Genomic DNA, 23,872 nt, shown 5'->3' on the forward strand with positions numbered 1-23,872 from the left:
AAGCTCTGTAAAGACGAGACTGTACCTGATAACACTATGCCTCCATTACTGTACCTTCAAAGTCTAGCCCAATGCATGACCCACTTTCAAAAACTGTATGTTGAATGAAATAAACGGGCTTGCTGATTCGCTAAGTCTCCCAAGGTGAGAGTGTTTGCGAGAACTTCTCAGGAACTCTGACTACGGACTAGATCTTTATAAAGGCACCGTGACAGCTGGTGGGCAATGAAGGTCTCTGTCCTCTTAAGGAAACACAAATGTACCAACAATACCTCGTGCTCTTCTAGCCTTGGGAGATTCCTTGGGAGTCACCCACCCTGATTTTCAGGTGGACCCCTGGTAAGGGCAACCAGTCACAAAACTTCCAACCAGACCCCCCCTGGGGCAGTCACCGGGTCTTCCAGACTGAGCCAATGGGTCCCTCCCAGAGGACCCCCAAGCAATATCTTCTTCCAGGAGCACCACCACAGCCCCTGGAATAGGCTCAGGTCAACCGCCCCCAGAACCTCTGGGGGCAGCCCTTGCCAACTCCCACCACGTGGGCTTCATCCCTCCCAGTATATACAAACCGACTTTTGCAGCTTTCCCAGAAATCTCCCAGAAGCAGTCAGACAATTAAACACAAATTTTTAATGTTTCCAAAAGCTCTGGTCTTTCAATACCCGTGCCAGGACGATGCTGTGTGGGGCAGGGGGGGAGGAAATATTATGGCAGGATTTATTCCCAATGAAAGAATTGATCTGTGAGGGTGATCTTTGCTAAGTACGGTAAAAAGATGGAAGTTAACAATAGTCAAAATCGTGTCGTAAATCACGGGGGCATCACACTCAGAGGCAAATACACGTGTACAAGGGCGTGAACACACTGACCATAAGCTTAGAGATGGGGCTAGAAAAGGTGGCAGCTCCCGGCCTCCCTCCTGGTAAGACAAAGGCTTTCTCCGTCTGGTTTTCTCCGCCTGGAGGTCCCTGGGCACTTGTACCATCAGTAACACTTCACGGAGCCTTCAGTCCTAACAAATAATTAGCTAAAATTGAACCAGGGATTTCTTACATGCATGTCATAGGTCTGATATGAATAATGAGACAGAAGGTTAACGGCGGGTCAGAGACAGTTCCCCATCCTCCAGCTTATTTATTCAGTGAAATGAGAAATTGATCACATTATTGCGTATAGGGGGAGCCTGATTCATCGCAATCAGCTTGGAATTGGCAGTTTTGACTGTAGGCAATTTGGGGACATTACTTATGCCTGAATAGGCCAGGAAGGTCATTTATAGCTTGTTAACACCTTTCCGACCTCCTGCATGGCCAGATCACATTCCCCAACCCTCTTGGCCTTGTACCCAGGCCAAAGAAAAAATCATGATGGGTATGACACCTCTAATAAAATTAAAACCACCATAAGAGATGCTCCAGAGGGGCCTTCTTTAAGGTATGTGCGTCAGAACGTGATTTGCTTATACCTCCGTCCATCTGTCTGTTCATCCATCCACCTGTCCCTTGTTTATTCCTATGTAATTCAGTCTTAGACCCATTTGATGAACACTGGTTGCTTATGCTTCTGGCATGGGGCACCACAGTTGCAGGGGTGAAAGGAGATCATGGGCAATTCCAGGACAAGGACAGCTAGTGCCTCTATGTGAGAGAGGGCAGTGCATCTCATTCCAAGCTCTAGGAATACTCCTAGAATCCAGCACAGTTTCTGGAAACTGGGTGATAACTTAGTAAGCGTGGGATGAAAGGTGAGTTCCTAGTGTCATTTGCTGCCACTCACATCACTGAGCACTTCCTGTGTGCAGGGCTTCGTGCTAACAGCCATGGTGCCGGGTATAGGTCTGGGCTATGGGAGCCGTGCAGTGTAAGATTCAAACACATGGACTCAGGAATCAGACTTCGAGCCTCAGTTTCCCTGTCTGTGAAATGGGGACAATAATTGGATGAACCTCAGGTGATGTATGAAAACATATAACACATTCAGAAATGGTGCCTGGTACATTCTAGATGTTCAGTAAATTACAGGTATCATTCTCATTCTCATTGTGATCACAATGGCTGAGAGACATCTTTTTCTGTCCCTGGAGAACCGCTTCTTTCCCCAAAATCCCAGATGAGGCGGGAGGAAGTGAAAGGTGGTGTTTTGGCTATTTGTTGCTACATCAAAATCCGATACAACCTTAGAGACTTGAAACTGCAACAACTACTGACAGTCTTTGATGTTTCTGGGGGTTGACTGGGTTCAGGTGGGCAGTTCTTCTGCTGGTCTCACTTGGGGTCTCTCACGCAGTCACTGCCCAATGACACCTGGGGCTAGAGATTTTGTGCAGACTCATCTGGGATGTGAGGACAGCTGGGTCCCTCTCCGCCACCCCATGCAGTCTTGGGGCCTCTCCTTTCTACGAGGCCAGTGTGGGAACTAGCAGAGCAATAGATAGAGCAGGCCGGGATCAGTATGTCACGCGGAGCTCACTGCCTCTGCTCTGGCAAGCAAAGAAGGCTACCCAAACAGACGGGAACGACAGTACAGCCGGCCCTGAGGATCTGTGGGTCCGCATCCGCAGATGCAGAGGGCTGACTGTAAGGGACTTGGAGCATCTACAGATTTTGGTAACTGCAGGGGGTCCTGGACCAGTCCCCCGCGGATACCAAGGTATAACTGTATTACCTAGTCTTATCCTTAATATCATTAAATACTGCCCAAGCCCAGGAGCACACTAAAAAGGACAGATGCAGCCTGACCTGGGTTCTCACTGTCAGCATCTGTTTGTAAACCTTTGTGCACAGTGTATGTTTGTTTGTCAGATCTGATTTTTAACATACTTGCTGTGCTTGTCCTCATTGGAGGCCCTGAGCCTTTTTTTTTTTTTTTAACCAAATGAAGCATCATCCTTCTTTGCTAAATTCCAGTTGTCTCAAAGCCAGACTGAACTTTGCCGTAAGTAAAGATTCGTAGCCCCACAAACAAACGCTGGGTCTGGATAGGCAGTGGACACAGAGGTGGGGCGAGAAAGGCGGTGAGGGGCAGAGCCCAGACTGTTGGTGGTCTCTGCTCTCTTCCTACCTCTCCACCCCCCCACCCACCCCCACCCCCACACACACACTCATCCCCACCCTCTTCCCAGTGCTTTTTTTCCTCCCCATACTTATAATAAACAAAACTCTTTCATTCTGGGGCCTGGAAGATCCTATAATGAGTTGAGCCTCTTAACAGTCTATTTTAATAAAACTCAGCTCCCTGGCTGTATGGAGACCATAAAACATGCAGGTTCCAGCAATAGTATGTTTAGTAGCCCTGCTTGATAAAGTGGAAATGTTTGCATGTTTCAAATTATGAGCAATTTAAAGTAGGAAGCTAGCAAGCCAGTTCTTGGGTTATGAAGCTTGACATTGTTAAGCCTTAAGAGAACACATACTTCAAAGTCTCCTGGTCTGAAATATGTCCTTTACGCTGCTCAGCAAGAACCAGCTGGGATAAGCCTGCAGCCGCCGGGAGGGGGAAACCACAGCGTGATTTGGCTGGCAGAGCATCAAGCCTTCAGCACATATGCAGACTTTTTGTTCAGAAAGAGGTGTCCCCGAGGAAAGCCCCGCTGGCCTCAGCACCCACCCCCTTGCATGTGCGCTACGGAGGGGCCCGTGAACTCTGCCGATTTTGGAGGCAGTGATTTAGCATCAGCAAAGCATTCCAAGAAACGCTAAATATCACAGGGGAGAGCCGAGCTGCTGCCAGCAGTCGAATCTTATCAGTGGTTTTAAACTGACTTTATATGAATCCCTCTGCTTCGGTTTATTTTCTGTTAGACGTTGTGCCATATTTCACTTGAACAAGTGGTTTTTTTGCAAAGTTCACGCTGCTCTGGCCATGCTGGCTTCCTGTCTACCCCTCAAGCTTGCGTCCGTTTCTGAGTCTCCACTTAATGCTGGCCGTTCCCTCTGCCTCGAATACGCGTCTTTCGTTTTTTAGTGTGGTTGGCTCCTCCTTGCCAATTACTTTTCAGCTTAAGTGATAACTTCTTGGAGAGACCTTCTGTATCCTCCCAGGCCTCTGCATTTATTCTCTCATATCGCCTTCATGTTCTCTTTCCGGAAACTTACACAGCCTTGGGATGATTTTGTTTGTTTACTTGCTTACTTGTTTACTATCCATCTCCCCCAAGAGCATGTCAGTTTCAGGGGCAGGCACCTTGTCTCCCTGTTCACCACTGAGTGGCACAAGGTAAGCGCTCAGTAACTGCTTCTTCAATGGACAGATGAATGGACAGGTGGATGGGCGGTTGTGTGGGAGTATAAGTAGGTGGGCGAGTGGCTAGATGAATGGGTAGATGGGTGGATGGATCAGTGGGTGGGCAGATGGATGGATGGATGCATGGATGGACAGATGGATAGGTGGGTGGGTAGATGAGTGGTGGGTGGGTGGATGGGTGAATGGGTAGATGGGTGGGTAGATAAATGGATAGATGGATAGATGGATAGATGGATAGATGGATGGATGGATGGATGAATGAATGGATGGATGGATGACCTATAAGGATTTTTCAAACTCCAAACTTTAGGATTCGGAGTCCTTGGAGGATAAGACATCAGGGTAAGGTGAACGAAGTTTGAGAAGTTAAATGCAGTGTTGCGGCAATATTGGTGGCTCTTGCAACAATTGGAAGGCATGTGAGCAGATAGGGTCACTTTTGGGAGAAGAGTTGCCAGCAGTGAAAATGACTCCCCTTGTCTGTTTAATATCACACTCCCTTCTTCAATTTATTTTCTCAGGGTCCAAGATGGGAGATACAATTTCTATACCTTCTCAAAAAATCCTATAATTGCATGCACCCTGGATCCACCATCCCCAAGCAGCACCCCCAGTTACACAGGAACAAAGACCAGCCTGTTCTTGGCTAGACAGCCGAGCCAGGCCCAGCCACCGTGTGGTATGCGACCCCGACTGGCTGGCTGAATTCTTCAGCTGATAAGAGTCCTCGGTCTCTTGCTAAGAGGGAGCGTGCAAATTGGGGTGAGGAGACCTCCTTGTGGTTCTTTCTGTCCCTGCCCCTCCAGGGGAAACACCCCCATCTTCCACAGGGTCTCCTCTTACCCACATCAAACCCAGGTTGGATTCCAGACAGTCAGTGGTACCCAGGCCGTCCCCCTTTCCCTGGGTATCATTTGACAGCTGGACTTGGCAGCCAAAACTGAAGATGCCTCCATCAGAAGGCTTTGCCAGGGAGGCAGACAGTGCCACGCAACCTAGAATAACTTTGCGAACACGGACATTCTCCTTCTGGTCCCCCTTCCTGTTGCCACCGCTTTTAATAGATAAGCTTGCTGGGTCCCTTGCCTCTTGCCCATCAGAAACTCCAGATACAGAATGGGGTTGCCCAGGGTCACTGTGTACAGGTTATGCCCTGCTCACTTACAGGGGGCATTGGGCACAAGAGCATAGCGTGAATGGCATCTCCCTGGAGTTGTGCATCATGGCAGCCCTGGGGAGCCCTCCACAGAGATAGTTCCAGGGGCTGGGATGCTGGGGGCCTGCATGAAAGACTAAGGCTGCATTTGGGTTGTCAGCTGCGGAATATTGCTACTGTCAGTTCAACAAAAAGTGTGATGATCACAGTGAAGCTTAACAAAGAAAATGCTATCGGGCAATTAGTAAGCCCAAGTCAGCAGGACTGATGTGAAATTTATCATGTTGGGAATAGCACATTCATTTGCATGTGACAAAGGTTGGCATGTGAGTGCAATGCCTGGGAAGCTCAGGAAGGCAACAGCTTTGCTCTTTCTGTCCCCAAAGTTAGAGATCAGACCCCCTTTCTCTGCTCTGAAGTCTCAGAAGCAAGGGTGCAGGAAACACACAACTCTATTTTGTACAGAGGAGGTAAGGGGTTGATGTTCTCAGCTGGGGACGTGGGGTGTCGCTTTTAGGGAAGAAGTGGAGAGGACATGAGATACAGAGAGAAGCAGCAGTGTTGTTTAAAACCCAGAGAGAAGGCGTTCAAGGAGCTGTTTTGAAGCTACCTCTGCAGGAGGACACGCTATGAATGGCCCAGAATCGGAGAGGGAGTGCCCTGCTCAGCCCCATGCTGCTTATTACGAAAAAACACTCACCTCCACTGCCCTGGAGTCATGAGCCAGATGAGGTGACATTTCCAGTGGCGGGGGGGCACCACAGGCTCCCTGGACCCCTCAGCTTAGAGGCCATGGGTCGTCTGGGTGAGTGGTCAGACCCCCAGGGGTGTCAGGGCTCAGATGCTTCTGGAAAGGTATAAGGGATTGGGGCGTTATTAGATTCACTCCTTTCCCTCTGATTTCTCTTTTATGAACCCGCCTTTACACACTCACACGTGTTTGCTTTGGAAGAACGATTTTCAGGGGCAGCACGAAGACGTGGCCCCCTCAACGGGCTCCCCTCTCCTTCCCAGTGAGAGTCTCTGAGCCACGTCAGGGAGTCAGGTGTGCTCAGATGTGAATAAAACATTTATTGGGGGCTTCCCTGGTGGCGCAGTGGTTGAGAGTCCGCCTGCCGATGCAGGGGACACAGGTTCGTGCCCCTGTCCGGGAAGATCCCACATGCCGCGAAGCGGCTGGGCCCGTGAACCATGGCCGCTTGAGCCTGCGCGTCTGGAGCCTGTGCTCCGCAACGGGAGAGGCCACAGCAGCGAGAGGCCCACGTACCACAAAAAAAAAAAAAAAAAAAAAAACATTTATTGGGGTTCAAGTCTTTACTAGAGCTCGTGAAGCCACAGGGACAGCTCCATGTGCCTGAATTCGAGGGGCAGATACCAGGGTTCTTGGCTCAGCTGGGCTGTCCACTTAGCCTGCCATCTTGGTCTTAGCTTCGTCTTCTGTTCCCTTCCCGCTGGCTCTCACATCATCCCCATTGGACTCCTCTTGGGCTTCCTTCTTCCAATCTCCAAACTTTGGCATTCCTGATGTTCCAGGTTCTGAGAGCAGGAGAGTAGGAAACAGTCAGTGGGAAGCTTTTATTTATTGAGCACCTACTGGTAAGGAGAATAAGGTATCGTCTCTACTCCCATTAAATCTTCTCTCTGATGGGGATGAACACTTAGTGATAACTCAGGAGGAGAAATGCAATGATTGGATGGGCAGGGTGGTGGTTGTCACAGTATTATGGGAGCACTGAGCTAGTGGGGGTGGGTGTAAAGCAGGGAATACTTCCTGGAGGAGGCGTTTCTTAAATTGAACCGTGAAGGACAAGTGGAAATTATTTAGTTGCAGAGGAGGAAGACCTGAAGGAGCAGAACTGAGAACAAGTTTGTCATTGTTCTAGGAAGCTAACGCACGGCAAGGTTAAGGGCTGGAAATGGGAACCCCTTGTGTGCAACCTCATTGAATAGGCTGCATTTGTCAAATGCTTCAAATGCCCAGTTCAGATCCGGGTAACCTCGAAGATAGAATAAAGGGAGTGTCTTTTGGGGGAAGAAGATGCAAGCTGTAGTCTAATAGTTCCAGGGCGAGGTCCAGAGAGTTTATCTGGATTAAAGATGGCCACAAATCCTTTGCCATTTCTCGCATCAAAAGACAGTCTATTTCCTCTCCCCTTGAGTTTGGGTTGCCCCTAGAATCTGTTTTGACCAAGGGATACAGAGGAAGTATCTTTCTGGAACTTCCAAGTACAGACTTTGAGAAGACAGTTATGACCACACTGAGAGATCCCCAAGCCAAATGCAGAGGCCAAGTGGACATAAACCAAGGTGCTCTAGTCAAGGGCCCCAAATGGACTCCAAGCCATAGCCAGCACCAACTGCCAACTGGGTGAGAGTGCCATCTTGGTGGTTGTTCCAGAAGAACTGAGTCCCCAGCTCCAGTTGACAACACTGAGCCCCATCGATACACAGAGTCTTGAGAGATGAGAAATGATTGTTTTAAGGCATGAAGATTGGCATGATCGATAACTGAAATATCAGACTAAGGCCAAGTCCTCTGAAACTGTCACCTGTGCTGACCAAGCTCCCTACATTGGCTTTCTCTGTTGCTCAAGATTTCATTTTCCTGACAGGCCTCTTCCCCCAATTTTACCATCAATTAGCCAGTAAACATCAATAGAATATGTTTTCTGAGGCACTCCTGGGTTACAGAAGACACAGAAAAATACTCCCTGCCCTCAAGGGGATCACTATATATGTGAAAAGACAAATGTAGCATCCCAGTTTGTTAGAGCCAGAAATTTAGATCTTCTCCTTGATCCTTCCCTACCCCTCCCCATCAAACAGTAGCAACCAACATGTTCTCAGTGCTCTTACTGTGTCAGGCATCATTCTAAGAATGTTACATGAATCAATTCATTTAGTCCTCATAACAACCCTAAGAGGAAAGTAGTGTTTTCCTCCCCACTTCACAGTTGAGAAAACTGAGGTGCAGTGTTAAGTCTCTTGCCCAAGTCACAAAGTTAGTCCGTGAGAGAGCTAGGATTTGAATCTAGGCTGGGTGATTCCAGAGCCTGCCTTCTTAACCATTCCTAGAGCATCAGCACCCACCTTTGAGTCAGAGAGTTTGAGATGCAAATTATTTTCTGCGTAACCTTGGTTAAATAACTCCACCTTTTTGAATCTGTTTTTTTCTCCGTAAAATGGAGCCGTACTTGCTTATCCAGATTATTGCAAATGAGACAATATATGCATCTTTCCAGATACATAACCATAGTTTTTTTTCCCTTCTCCTCACGGGAGAAAACATACATCACATAAGATTTCTGAATTTAAACAGTGAGTAAGTCATGGTGGTAGCTTGCCTCAATTTGAGCATACGGTATTTTAGACAGTCAGTGGCCCCAACCGGAGAAGTTTTGCCTTGCAGCCAGGCTCTATAACTAGTGCAAATGGGTGGCTCTAGGGCAGTGGTCAGCAAACTTTTTCTTTTAAGAGTCAAATAGTAAATATTTTAGGCTTTGCGGGCCACCCAGTATCTGTCACAGCTACTCAACTCTGCTGTTGTAGCATGAAAGCAGCTAAAGATGATATGTAAGTGAATGAACTTGGCTGTGTTCCAATAAAACTTTATTTACAAAACACAAGTGGTGGGCCAGATTTAGCTTACAAGCTGTAGTTTGCTGACCCTTGCTCTGGGGTAGGAGTATAGAGGTTCTGCTGGCAATTTCTCTTCCAATCATGGGAGAAAATCCTGTAGAACAGGAAATTGTTCCCAGGGTAAATGACAGAAGGGGTGAGAGCTTTCATAAACAGTGAAAAGTTCTGCCAATGTTTTCTTATAAGTTTTTGTATCCAGCATGCCATGAGCCCGGCTCTGTGTCAGGTTTTCAGTTCTGATATTTGCAGTTTTGAAAGTAGTTTGTAGGAATATAAAGATCGACTTACAAAAAGTCATTCAAGGATCCCCTTTGTGGCATCCTGTCTAATCCACAAAATGATCATCCTGTGTCTCCTTAGGAGTATAATCTTCCTGTTCCTATAGAACAATAATCCTTGGAAATGCACTGGGGGAAACAGTGTTCTATGGTAAAATACGTTTGGAAAATCCATATATTCTCTTCTCCCTCTTGGAGATTCCTAATGGATATAAGTATATTAAAAGGCTGAGCATTCCTATAGTAACAAAACCCGTTAATCTTGGTTAACTCTGAGTTTTACAAACTCACTTGACCACAAAAACTTAATAGCTCACAGGTTAAAAACACAGGGTCTGGATCCAATAAAATGAGAACAATAATACCTATCTCAGGGGGCTGGAGTGAAGAACACACACGATGAAGCCTATGGAGGGCTTAGTACGTGGCCTGTGAAACAGCACCCCAGTACCAGATGCATTGGAAATGCAGGTCAAGAGTATCTAGAAAGGTATTAATACATCCATGTCTCATACTAATTTTTAAAGGAGTTAGTTCATGGTATTCCATACCTTATGGCATAACAAATGTCATAACTGATCTTTTGGGAATTTTTAGAAATTTCAGTCCAAGGCAGACACTCACTATCCCAGTCCTCCTGCTTTTTTTTTTTTTTTAATTGAAGTATAGTCAATTTACAATGTTGTGGTAGTTTCAGGTGTCTAACAAAGTGTTTCAGCTATATATGTATATGTGTGCATATATATATATATATATATATATATATATATATATATATGTTCTATATATATATTCTTCTTCAGGTTCTTGTCCATTATAGGTTATTAGGACATACTGAATATAGTTCCCTGTGTTATACTGCAAATCCTTGGTATTTATCTATTTTATATGTAGTAGTGTGTATCTGTTAATCCCAAGCTCTTAATTTATCCCTCCCCACCCTCCAATCAGGCCTCCCCGCTTTTTTCATTCTTGAAAACAAAGAAAGATCCATGAGAGTGGCCTGTGTTAGAACTGGAGGAGCACGGGGAGCGTTTCCTTATGAGACATCAGGCTCCTCCTGGAATGCTCACCCCAGAATGGGTACGTGGTGATCTGGAGCGCCCTGGAAACTAGCTGGAGGAAAACGGCCAGCCCGAGAGGGAGGATGTGGATGCTGGTGGTCTTACTTCCCTCCACAACAGGACCCTTTCACACCCCCTCCCACAAAGGCCAGAGGCCCAAGATATTGACACATGCCTTTAAGCCCTTGGATACTTCAAAGCAAGAAGATTAGGAGTGAGTCTTAGAACCCATTCCCCAGAGAGAACCGTTTGTCCAAAAGTTGATATTATTGATGCTAGGGGAAGCTGAGAGGAGCATGTAATTTATTTAATAAAAGTCGGACTGTGTTTGCTGGGGCTCCTGAGTTTTCCTGCTTCCTTAGGAGCATTCTCAGAGGCTGGAAGGGCCCCCTGTGATCAACAGGAATGTTTGATCAGCTATGCGTCTTCTCCAGGGCAGCTCAGATGATCCGAAAGGCTTCGGCTCTCTGGTCGTCTCCAGAGCTTTTCTCCTTAAATTCTTTGTTTCCTTCAGAATTCATTATAAGCGACATAATTACATCTCTTTTTCTTCTCTGACTGAGCACATTTCTTACAAATGGTGATTTACCACTTGGATGCAGGAGGAGGCTGAATGGATGCTGTGTGCCCCAGCAGCCTTGCCTCTCCAGTCCTGAACTGTATCGCCTCCCATGCCAGGCCCTCGGCTTGCTACTGTCCCTCTCCAACATGTGCCTGATTTGGGACATTGACAGATCCCCACAAATCCACAAGGAAGGAAAGAGTTTCTGGGTCCGCCCAAAGTTGAGTTTCAGAGGATGATGGAGTCCTTGTAGAGAATTTGGGATGTTACCATGAAAAATTAATGGTATTGTTAATTTCGTTCCCAAGTCTAGACCTTTTATCTATATATGATTGCTATAATTCCTTGCTTAGAAACAAACATTTGATTAGACCTCTGCTTCCCACCTGTAGTGAAAATAAAAAAGAGGATTGGATAGATAGCAAATTATCAACTGCAACAGGAAGAATTGAAAAATCAGAGACAGACACAAGAGAATACATTCATTCATTCATTCATTCATTCATTTTACTGATATTTATTGTGCTTCATCCCATGCCAGGGACTACTCTGGGGGGTGTACTTACAGTGGTGAACAGTAATCCCTTATATTCTTTGTGCACATATTATGTGATAAACATTATTTCATTAGTCATTCCCACCAATAGTCATGGGAGTATTTCATTAGTCTGTCCCATCATATAGGAACTAGTCTTATTTATTTTAATTATTTATAAATAAATACAGGGCTTCCCTGGTGGCGCAGTGGTTGAGAGTCCGCCTGCCGATGCAGGGGACACGGGTTCGTGCCCCATCTGGGAAGATCCCACATGCCGCGGAGCGGCTGGGCCCGTGAGCCATGGCCGCTGAGCCTGGGCGTCCAGAGCCTGTGCTCCACAACGGGAGAGGCCACAACAGTGAGAGGCCCGTGTACCGCCAAAAAAAAAAATAAATAAATGAATAAAAAATAAATAAATACAGAGGAGAAAACTGAGGCTTAGAGAAACTAAATGACTGCCCAAGGTCAACAAAGCTATTAAGCAGCAGACCTTGGATTTCAACCCCATAATGTGATACCAAGACCCTCAAGTTTGGCTAAAACACTCCACTGCCACTTAAGGCAAGCAGTCTTTGCTCCATGGAGTTTGCATTCTAATGGAGAGACAGTCAATTGTAAAGAAAGACAAATGTAAGTGTATAAACAAACAAGATCATTTCAATAGCAGTAAGGGCACGGGAGGATGTAGAGCAGAGTGACGTGAGAGGCAGTGACAAGGGAAAGGTACTCGGAAGACCCTCCTTCCCCACCTTGGCACTTATGACAGCAGGACTGGTTCTCCTCGGGCCTAATTGTTCCACCTGTAGGCAGGAGGCTGGAGGAAGGATCCTTCTGTGGCTCCTTTCATTCTATGGATGTACGGGTAGCACTTGCCACTGCTTACAACCAACGTTCTTCCCACGTGTTCTGACACATGGGATTTCCTAGCACAGAGAGAGCTAGATGGTTAGAGGTGAGCTGAGTTAGATGATACCTAAGTAAAAAGTCACCTTTGTCCTTAAGCAAATAATCCTGCAGAGGATACCAGATATGGTACTAAGCAGGTGTCCAAAGATTGGGAAACACTAAAATCAGTGACTCTCAACAGGGCACAAGTTTTGTCCCCAAGGGACATTTGGCAATATCTAGAGACAGTCTTGGTTGTCACAACTGGGAGAGGGATGCTCATAGCATCTAGTGGGCAGAGGCCAGGGACACTGTTAAACGTCCTAGGATGCATAAGAAAGCTCCCTATAACAAAGATGATCCAGTCCAAATGTCAGCAGTGCTGAGGTTCAGAAGCCTCACACTGAAGTGGTATATATGTGTAAAGAGAGAGAGCACCACCCTCATTTTCTGAAGAATCTCTGCACCTAATATGCTTCCAAAGTTTTAGGGAGACAACAGCTTGCAACATCGTTGTTGTGTCCTGAATTGCGTCTTCCCTCACCTCTTCAAATCCACATGTTGAAAGCTTAATTCTTAATGTGATGGTATTTGGAGATGGGGCCTTTGGGAAGTAATTAGGCTTAGATGAGGTCATGATGGTGGGGCCCTCATGATGGGATTAGTGCCCTTTTAAGATTAGACACCAGAGAGCTTTCTCTCTCTCTCTCTCTCTCTCTCTCTCCCCTTCTCTCTCTCTCTCTCTCTCTCTGCCATGTAAGGACCCAGTGAGAAGGCAGCTGTATGCAAGTCAGAAATCACCATTAGGGACTGAATTAGCTGGCACTTTGATCTTGGACCTCCCAGCCTCCAGAACCATAAGAAATAAATTCCTACTGTTTAAGCCACCAAGTCTATGACAGTTTGTTGATGGCAGCCCAAGCTGGCTAATACAAATATTCTACTAAAAATTTCCACCCAAAATTCATCTCAGAAGGCAGGATCAGGACGTTTCCCACTTTCAAAATGGCCTAACACACCCATTAGAGAAAGAGAGGACTTGCTTAGACACGTGTGGTAAAAGAGACGATGCCTAAACCCCTACTTGTGTAAAATTGATAATATAAAACACAACTCCATTAGGGTCTTCTTTAATTGAAGAGATGCTTTCTTTCATCCCTGCCAGGAAGAAGAAAAGTCATGTTTCCAGCTTGGGCTGCTGTTTCATCTGTTAGACCTGCTTGTAAGCTAAACCAAGTTTCATTAAAAATTATTGGTCTCATAACTTTTTTTTTTGTTTTTTGCTTTAAAGAGACCCATATGGAACCAATATCATGATAGAATTGTGGCTGCATGAAACCACTGGGCATTTTGACCCACTCTCTGCTTCTTAAGAGATTTTAAGTGTAACTCTTTTTATTTCCTTTGAGCATTAAGTGACTATCTCAGCAAACAACTCCAAACTTAGAAAGTTAGACTAAAGAAATGATGAAGCAGATCTAGTCCACATGCAGAAATCTTTCTTCTCCTTGCAGGCCTTGATTCCTTGATAGACCCAGTGCTATGTCTCCAAGGGAATCTCTGCATTTTCTTCTAGGGCACCAGCCCGCCCCTGCTTTTCCCTGATTAAGAAATTCTCTGGTAGGATCCGAGCATTTGCAAAAGTGTAAAATATGATCAATAGCCTTTGCACAAGTATTTTCACAACCCCAAACTTCTGATAGGTTATATTTCATTGACTTGGAAGAAACACAGCATTATCTGGAAAAAAGCACAGATGTTGCCTAATAAACGTTTGTTTTATGCATTGTATTAACCTCATGAAACATTTATGCAAATCTCGCATTAACAAAAGGTAAAAGAACCATTCTATGTTATGAAGCATACAAGAGGACGACCTTTGTTTTTTTGTTTTGTTTTGTTTTGTTTTAACCTCAGTATTTTATGGGTGTGTTTGTAACTCTCGGGGTTTCTATTTAGGAGCACACAAGGGCATTACGGATTTTCATCTCTTCTGTTTTTAGTTCTGTTATCATTCCTTCCAGCTGATTTCACATTTTATGATGCTAATGGTGGCTGTACGGTTTGGAGTTTCTCTCCTGTCAGCTGGTCAGTAGGTCTGAGGGATATATTTAATAGAATCTGACAGCTGATGGAACTGGCCCCATTGAAAGAGGATTTGATATGTGGAGTGAATGTGGAGACCCTGAATTCGCCATAATAACGGCCATTACTATTCAGCCTCTTGCAGCCAATATAACTCTTTCTCTGGAACACACCAGTACATGTATACAAAAGACATGACTTATGGATGACTTCTTCTGTATACTGATCTGAGGGCCGTTTAGATAGCATGTCAAAACAGATTAGCCATCTTATTCCGCCACAAAATTAAGGGAGAGAACTTTGTACAACTCTCCTCAACAAATGCACATGTGCCCGTAAACAAAAAAGGTATAGAGGGGCAAGGATGGTCCCTGTCTGGGTTACGGGAGCCAGGGCACCGAGAAAAGCTGCAGGTTCATCCAGTTAGGTGCACTCTTTCTGTTTGGGCCCCTGAGAGCACTGCCAGAGATGGAGCTCGGTCGGGGCAGGGAGAGGCAGGAGCGACAGGTGGGAATCCACTGCCTGGGAGGCTGGCACCAAGCTTCACCTCATACACATGGGCCTGTGATGTGAGGGTGGGTTTTGACCCACGCCAGCCACAGTGAACTAGAACTTCTGTTGAAATAGCATATAAAGCTACAACCTGGCAACCTGATTCAGCTATGATTTTCGCTAGGCGGGCTTGTCTGGTAGTTGTTGAAGTTAGCTAACATTTATAGAATGCTTGCCATGTGCTAAACTTTACCTGTGTTAAGCCTTTTAATCCCCCCCAAACCAAAATAATATCATTATTATTATGAATTATTATTATTATCCCCATTTTACATATGCAGGAAATGAGGCCCAAGCAAGCTAGGTAACTGGCCCAAAATCACAGCTCATAATTAGTGGAGCGAAGATTGAACTTCAGTTAAGTCAGAACCATAGCCATAACAGTGACACTTTTCTGCTTCTGCTTCTGTTTGTTTGCCTGCGGTGAGAAGTGTGTGTGTGTGCACATGCACACGCACATGCATGCATGCGTGTATGGATTCTTGGGTGCAAGAAATCCCCTAGAAATCACCTGGCCCTTCCCCTGGCTGCAGCTGAACTGACATTCAATCAAGGAAGCAATGGACTCTGTTTCTTCCTCTGTAAATGGGGCACTTCCCATCCCACAGGGCTGTTACAAAGTCCTGGAAGACCCCATGTGCACCCAGGGGGCCACCCAACCCTTCTCTCCTTCATTTCCAAACTCAGAACCCCACGCTATCTGTATCCCCTTATCAGCTGCCTTCCCCCCAGGGTTCGTTCCCAGCCATTCAGTACAGCTCTGTGAGGTTGTCATTTAAGGTAATGATATCAGAAACACTTGACTCTACATTCCTAAATATCCTTGTATTTATCCATGTCATCTTCTGGCAAAAAAAAAAAAAAAAGGCAAATGGCTGCAGAGGAGTGAGCAGAAGTGTCAGAGGTAGCTGAGGAAAGCATGCCAGGTGTTAGGAGATATACTCATAGCTGTCTGTGTTTAAATTACATGGCGCTGGTACTTTTTAGGTCAGAGACATAAAACCTACTATTGATCTTGAGCAATGCATCCAATTTTGAATGTCTGTTAAAGCCCCAGGCACTTCAATGCCACATAATCAATATCTTTTCGTTCTTTCTTTCTTTCTTTTTTTTTTTTTTTTGGTAGCAAATGTATGGGTTTGTTTATCCATCCTCCAGGCGTCCAGCCTGGCCTTTTATTCCTCCTCAAGTAGGACACACAGCATGCTGGGGACCCACTGCTAAGAACCTCCACCTGCAAGATTGCAGGCCCTGAGACTCAGGTATCATAGAAATAGTACAGCCCAGATGTCTTTCCAGGAGCAGGTCCCACCTTAGAGGCAGCCAAAGGATATGGAGGAGGAGGGTGGTGTGGAGAGTGAGATAGGGACAGAGAGACAGAAACAGAGAAATGAAGATGGGAAAATATGAGGTCGTGTTTAGCTTGGTGTAGACCCTAAGATAAGATAATATGTGAAATCCTGAAATTTAGAGTGGAAAAGGGGTTTGGAGATTGTCTGGAAAATTGTTCTCTTCCAATTCGCAGGTGGAAAGACTGGTAGCTGGCCCAAAGTTCCATATGTACTGGGTTGCTGAAGCTGCCTGGAGAAAATGAGCCAGCTCATATAGAAAATGGGTTAAGCCTTCATCTCTGTTAACAAAAGTGTTGAAGGTCGACCAGATGACCACTGTGGTCTTGCAACAATGACCCTGAGGACATCTGTTAAGTAGGTCAACCAGATGGGTCATGTCCCTCAGGGCCACCAGACCGTGCACCCTGACTAAAGGCCCAGGGCTGTGGTGGGATGCAAGAGCGGCTTCCTCTACAGGCTGCTATTGAGATTTGGCCTTGAAGGACGAGGAGAGTGGAGAAGGGAACCTGGTGAAGGATGAGGAGTTGGGGTCAGAGGAAAGAGGACAAAGAGATGACTTACGTTGAGGCACAGAGGCAAGAAGAAGCGTGGCACACTGAGAGGATCACAGACGGTTCCCATTAACAACAGGGTGGGTGCATGAAGGGGCGGCAAGAAAGCCAGCAACCAGGCGGCCGGTGGGCGTCCTGTAATAGGAGTTATGAACTCTCTGCTTTGAAGGGTTTTGAATCAGGAGCGTAACACGATCAGTGTCGCACTGTGACAAGTTCATGCTGGCTAGAGGTCAGAAGGTGGTTTGGAGGGGGCAAGACCAGGGTCAGGGAGCCAGAGAGTAGGTTATGCCTGCAGGCAAGGCCAGCAATGCTGATGGCCAGACAAGGACGTGGCAGAGGAGAGGCTGGGTTTCAGATATTTGTGAGGGAGGCTCTGCAGGGTTTGGTGAGAGACTGGGGGTGAGTGAAGTGATGGGAGGGAGTGACCCTTAATCCTGGCACTACCTGTGACTTATTGTGACTTACTGTGTGACTTTTGGCAAGTCACTTAACCTCTCTGAGCCTCAGTTCCCTCACCTGTAATAGGAAGATAATATTCTCTACCCCATAGAGCTTTAACGACAATGAAATGAAGTAATGTATGAAAAGTGTGTTGCTCAGTGCCCACCATATAGGAAACCTTCAATAAATGGTAGTTAAATTCTATTATATTATTGACCTTGTGGGGGACGTCCAATGAGACACACTGTGTTTTGAGGTGGCGTCATTCCTAACACAGGCTTGAAGTAGATTATTTGGGGCATAAGCTGTTTCTAAGAAGCAAGCTTGAGTTACTTCTCTAGTACAGGAAGACAACAACTTAAGCGTCTAGCTGTCTTCTATTTCCCAGGTTCCCAAGAAAATGACCAACTGTATGTAAAAATAGGAAAATACTTATATCAGCCCTGGGTATTAGAGGAGAGTGTTATTTATAGGCTAGAAAATCTAAAGAATGTCTGTTACAAACAGAGCAGTGGAGCAGATTGAAGGATGGGCCAATCAGAGTCAGGATTTCTCGAATGAGAATAAGCAATCTGCTTGATAAGAATCTCGGAAAGATCTTTGCAGAACCTCACCAATAGCCCTACTGGGGTGAGAACTAGAGATGGGAGTGGGCTAGAACATCTGGAGCTGGTCAGTGCTGTGGGGAAGTGCCCACAGTGCCAAGGGCATGGTGAGATGGATGCCCACAGCAGGGGTCCTTGGGATTTAACCCTGAAACAGACTGCCATGCCAGACCTGGGTCAGGGCATTGCCCCAACAAACTACTGGCTGCCGCGCTTTAGTAAATATTAATTCTTCACCTTCCCAGCACCTAGTTCCTCTAATCCTAGTAATGGTTCTGATTTTAAACTTGGTATCAATCCTTCCTTCATTCTGAGTTCACATGTTCAGAGTGGATTTCCTGGGTGGAGTTCATGACCTAGGTCTGGTCAATCCAGCACCAAGAGACCTAGCCAGTGATCCATTCAGGAATGGTCACATCACCCGGGGTGGTCCGATCAGAATGATCCTCAAAAGTTCAGTGGGAGTCCACAGTGAGATACCACTTCACACCACTAAGAGAGCTATAACCAAAAAGATAGACAAAAACAAAGGTTAGGAAAGATGTGGGAAAACTGGAACCCTCCTACGCTGTTGATGGGATTGTAAATAAATAAATGATTCCGCTGCTGTGGAAAACAGTCTAACAGTTCCTGAGAAGGTTAAATATAGGGTTACTATATAACCTAGCAATTCTACTCCAAAGTATATACCTAAGAGAAATGAAACCAAATGTCCACACAGTACACAAATGTTCATAGTAGCATTATAATAGTCAAAAGGCGGAAACAACCCAAATGTCCATCAACTGAAGAATGGATAAACAAAATATGGTACATCCATGCAATGGGATGTTATTCAGCCATAAAAAATGAATGATGTTTTGATATATGCTACAACCTGGCCAAACCTTGAAAACATTATGCTAAATAAAAGAAGTCAGTTAGAAAGGATCACATACTATATGATTCCATCTATAGGAAATGTCCAGAAATGGGGTGTTTATAGAGACAGAAAGTAGGTCAGTAGTTGCTTAGGTCTGGGGGCTGGAGGGTGACTGTGAATGGGTGCAAGGTTTCTTCTTGAGATAACGAAAATGTTCTAAAAATTGATTGTACTGATGGCTGCACAATTCTATGAATATACTAAAACCATTGATGTTTACATTTTAAATGCATGAATTGTATGGTATGTGAATGACATCTCAATAAAGCTGTTATTAAAAAAAATATTTAGTAGGAGCCAAGGGGAACACCCAAGCTCTAGGCCTGCTGGAGTTGAACTGCAGGGATGTGAGGCCAGAGCTGTTGTAGACACTCTACCACCCAGAAGTTCCAGGGGCTACCATGGGAACTCTAGAATGAAGGTAACTTAGCAGAAGACAGAACCAATCGATGCAAAGAAACTGGATTCTCAAGGACATTGTACTCTGCATTCAGCTTTACTTGAAACCAGAACAACCCCTGATTTCCCTTCCTCCATTAACCTGGTCTGAGTTGGATTTTGTATCACTTGCAATAGAAAGACCCCTGATGCAAATAACAAACAGGAGAAAGGAAGCTTGAGCAAAGAGTGGAGACCTCCCCAGCTACAACCACCTCCAGCTCTGAGTCCCTTACCCTATCCTTTTCTAGCTCCCTTTGCCTTCAGCTTCTGGATCTTTGGATCAACAGACTAAAACTCCATTATGTTTAGTCCACTCCTTTCTCCTGTCATCCTGGCCTGCATGGTTCAGATAGGGTCCCACACCAGCTCCAGCAGAACTCCTACTGATGGATAAACGTGGAGAAGAAAATGAAGAAAAATCACAGGACATGTGAGAAGACAGAACTGTTCAAAAAAAGGGGGACCACAGGTGCCTTCCAAGAAAATTGAGTTACTACAAGGAGCAAGAGAAGATTTCCCGAGATTGTTCATTCAAGCTGTCAGAAAGAATCAAGAACAAACTGTAACTTCCATTTCCAGAGAGCAATTTGAGTTTATCTGTTTAATTCCTCTTCCTCTCAAAACCTCATAATGACCAAATTTAAAAAAGAAAGAAAGGAAGGAAGGAAGACCCTTTATCAGTGTAAGAAAATAAGCTGTGATTGAACTAGAAACTTGAAAGGTTTTTTTGAAAAAGAGATGATGGAGAAGGAAGGTGTTTGAAGTAAAGACTCAGGAGGCCTGAAGTGAATGCAGGCACGGGAAGGGCCCAGTCAGAAGTGGAAGGGCTGCCCCAAGAGTCTCAAAGACCCCTCGGACTTGGAGTCATGTTATCTACTAAGGGAGACCACAGAACAGTGGGAATGCGGGAAATTCAAGGACTTTGGGAATTGCCTCACTGCCGCTCCTAGCAAATAGCCAACCTCACCTTCCCATGGTAGGAATGGTGTGTGAAGCAAAGAAGAGTACTCCTAAGGGTCGTAGTTAGAGAGAGGTTGCAGAGAGAGAAGGGATTTGGTGCCCGGATTTGGGGCTGTTAATACAGTCACAGCAGAAAAATTAACACTGGGATAGCAGTGAACTTCCCTGCCAGATGAGAGGTGAGTGTGACAGGGAGAGAGTATAACACAGTGCAGTGAGCTAATCTTAGCCCTGCAGACGACTTCAGCTCCCCAGCCTTTGGTGCCTGCACAGGGCGAAAAGAAACGCTGGTCAAAGAGGGAATTCTGTGCTGCACACTTACCTTCTCCAGTAGCTCACTTACTGCTCGTCAGAGTCAACTGAACTCCCAAACTAAAAATGAGAACTGCAGAATAGACAAGGAAGTTCTTTTTCCCTCCGTGAGTAAAATATCTAAGTAAGGATTCTCAGGGAATCTTTCTCAATTTCTAAAAGTGGGTAAGCAATCTCCCTCTGCAAGTGTATATGATAATAAAAAAAAATTTAACAGGCATATGAGAAGTTTGTGTGATTTAAAAAACGGAGCTTATTCTGAGAAATCAAAGCAAACATTTTCCCATGATACAAAACTACCAGGAAAAAAAAAATCTCTAATTTGAGTATTTCTTATAAGATTAGATTTTGCCTCTCTTAATGGAAAAATTTTAAATTCAGAAAGATTGTTCCCCAGTGAGAAACATAATCATGGAAATTTGCTAATGCCATTAAGGCAGTAAAGAACAAATTTAACAGAGCAGAAAGCTGAATCTGTGAATTCAGAAGTGAGTTCAAGGAACACTGCCAGAAATCAATGAGAAGGAGAAAATATATGGAGATAGTGAAAAAAGAGAGAGAGAGAGGGAAAGAGAAAGGGGGAGAGAGAGAGAGAAACAGAGAGAGAGAGAAAGGAAGCTAGATGCTAGGAATCAAATATATATGTAGGAGAGATTTGAAAAGGTGACAACAGAACAAATGAAGGAGAAAAAAGAAAGACCTGTTGGAAAATTCCTCTCAACTGAAGAAAGACTTGTGCCTTTAGAATCTAAAGGCAAACTACATCCGATGAGTTGTTCACCTGTTTTTGTAAATAAAGTTTTATTTGAACAAGCCACATCTGTTCATTTATACCTTCTCTATGGCTGCTTTCAGGTTACAACAACAGAATTGCATAGTTGTGACAGAAACCATGTGACCCCCAAAGCCACATGGATGGTTAAGAAAAGTTTTGTGACTTTATAACAGAGTTCTTTGAGCCATCCATGGGTAAAAGTTTGAATTTCAAGGACACGTATTAAAAATCCTATAAACATTTAGTCCTCTGGGGGAAAAAAAAAATCCCAAATTCCCTCAAGAAAAGAAAGGAAGAAATTTCATTAGGCCACACTTTTTAGCAAATTCTAGGATAGAATGTTTCAAAATCTGAAGACTTCTGAAGGAATGAGACTTAGGAACAAAGAATTGTATGTGCAGCCAAGCTGCCATTCTTGAAGGTGGGTAATTATTTATGGAAGGACTCAGAACTTATGCTGTGGCTATTACTATCTTGAAAAAAAAAAAAAAAAAAAGAGCACAGAAATACTCCAGGTGGCTGAAAAAGGAAGCAAAATAAATAATTCAGATACAAGGAAAAGCACTATAAAAGAAAGATTGCTGAGCAGAGAACCCAAAACTTAAAGTTAATTTCTCAGTAATTGCATTTAACATGATTATAAAACAATGTAAGTGTCAAAAAATAATTCTGGAAAGAGATGACATCCAATGTAAAAATATATTAATTATAATATTCTTATTCTCAAAGCCAGATGGGGCTGGAAAAAGAATTGATGATGATAATACTGGTAATTATAGCTTCCATTTTTAGAAGTTACTGTGTATTAAGCACAAAAATAATGCTGATATAAATATTGTTTTTCCATAAATCTTTGTACACATCTCTAATACTAATTCTTTAACATCAATTCTTAGAAGGTGAAATGCTGAGTCTGAACGTTTAAAAAAATCTTTCAATACAATGGGAGTTTGAACTCTTACCAGAATTATGTAAGCTTTCATTTCTCTGCACCCATGCCAGCACAGTTATTATCATTCTGCAATTAACAATAGTTAATATAGTGTATTAGATGTACAGAATTTGAAAAATTTTGTACAAATTAGAGCAAATTGAAGGCTATTTGCTATAATTCTATAACTTTCACTGATGCACTTAAACAGGAGAGACCCCCACACACACTTTTTATTTAGATTCTTTTCATTTTTCATGAAAGTATTAGGTGGCATGTTTGCATGGCATATAAATGACAATTTTGACAGGTTGTTAAATTCTTTATTTGGAGACAACATTTATGACCAACAATTGGGGGTTGGATAAATAATCCACTGCATGTTCCTAAGATGGAATTCCCCTACATCCAATAAAAGTCATATCCATAGGGGCTTCCCTGGTGGCGCAGTGGTTGAGAGTCCGCCTGCCGATGCAGGGGACACGGGTTCGTGCCCCGGTCCAGGAAGATCCCACATGCCGTGGAGCGGCTGGGCCCGTGAGCCATGGCCGCTGAGCCTGTGCATCCCGAGCCTGTGCTCCGCAATGGGAGAGGCCACAACAGTGAGAGGCCCGTGTACCCCTCCCACAAAAAAAAAAGTCATATCCATAAAGAATATCAGAAGTATAAGAAACTTTTCACAACATAGTAACAAGTGAAAAAATATTTTATATGATACGACCCTAATTCTGAAGTTAAAAAATACATATTATGTACAAATAATAAGAAAGATGTGTATGAGATATTAACAGGGACTGAGTTGAGAATACAGATATTTTTCTGTATGCTTTTCTCTATTTGCTAAGTTTTCTACTTCAATATTTTAATACATAGGGTAAAAAGATACCTTGTAAGTAAGCTGGATTCATAGGGAAACAAAATTTTTAAGTTTCCCCAGCAACTAGGACAGTATCTGGTTCCCAGTGGGTACTTTGCCAATGTTTGTTGAGTGAATAAGTGAGTAAGTCAGTGAATGAATAAAAGATGGTATGTTTTGCCCAGGCAGAATACCTTGTCTTGAGCATCTTTGGATTGCCTGCTTTCTTCCTGGCCCATATCTGCTTGCTTCCTGCTGCAAGTTACTCAGTTGCTTTGGCCCCCCACACTCATATCTCCCTACCCGGATCTTTGCAGCTCCAAGCCCAGTGGATGCCTCCCAGACCTCCTTCAGTCGGCCATGGCTGCAGCCTCCCCAGGTCACCTGCTCCATCTGCTAGTCCCGGGTCCCACATCTCACTCTCTGGGGCCCAGCCTCAGCCTTGACTTTTCCAGCTGTTCTTCTTTCTGCAGTAGAAACTGCCACTGGAGAAACTTCTCGGCCAAAGGGCATGACACCTTGGGACATTGATCCAGGACATCAGCAAGGTTGATACCATCCTATTAAGACTGGCATTATTCCAAGCCCCACTTCCCAGTTGATTAGATTCTGTGAAGGGAATTTCTAACTTCTGAAACATCACAAATTGATTCTTAGGCTAAATTGGCCCTCAAGAGCAGAACTAATATACCCCGTAAACACCAAGTGAAGTAATGGCTGGT

This window comes from Mesoplodon densirostris, chromosome 19 (assembly GCF_025265405.1).
Source record: "Mesoplodon densirostris isolate mMesDen1 chromosome 19, mMesDen1 primary haplotype, whole genome shotgun sequence".
Lineage (NCBI taxonomy): Eukaryota > Metazoa > Chordata > Mammalia > Artiodactyla > Ziphiidae > Mesoplodon > Mesoplodon densirostris.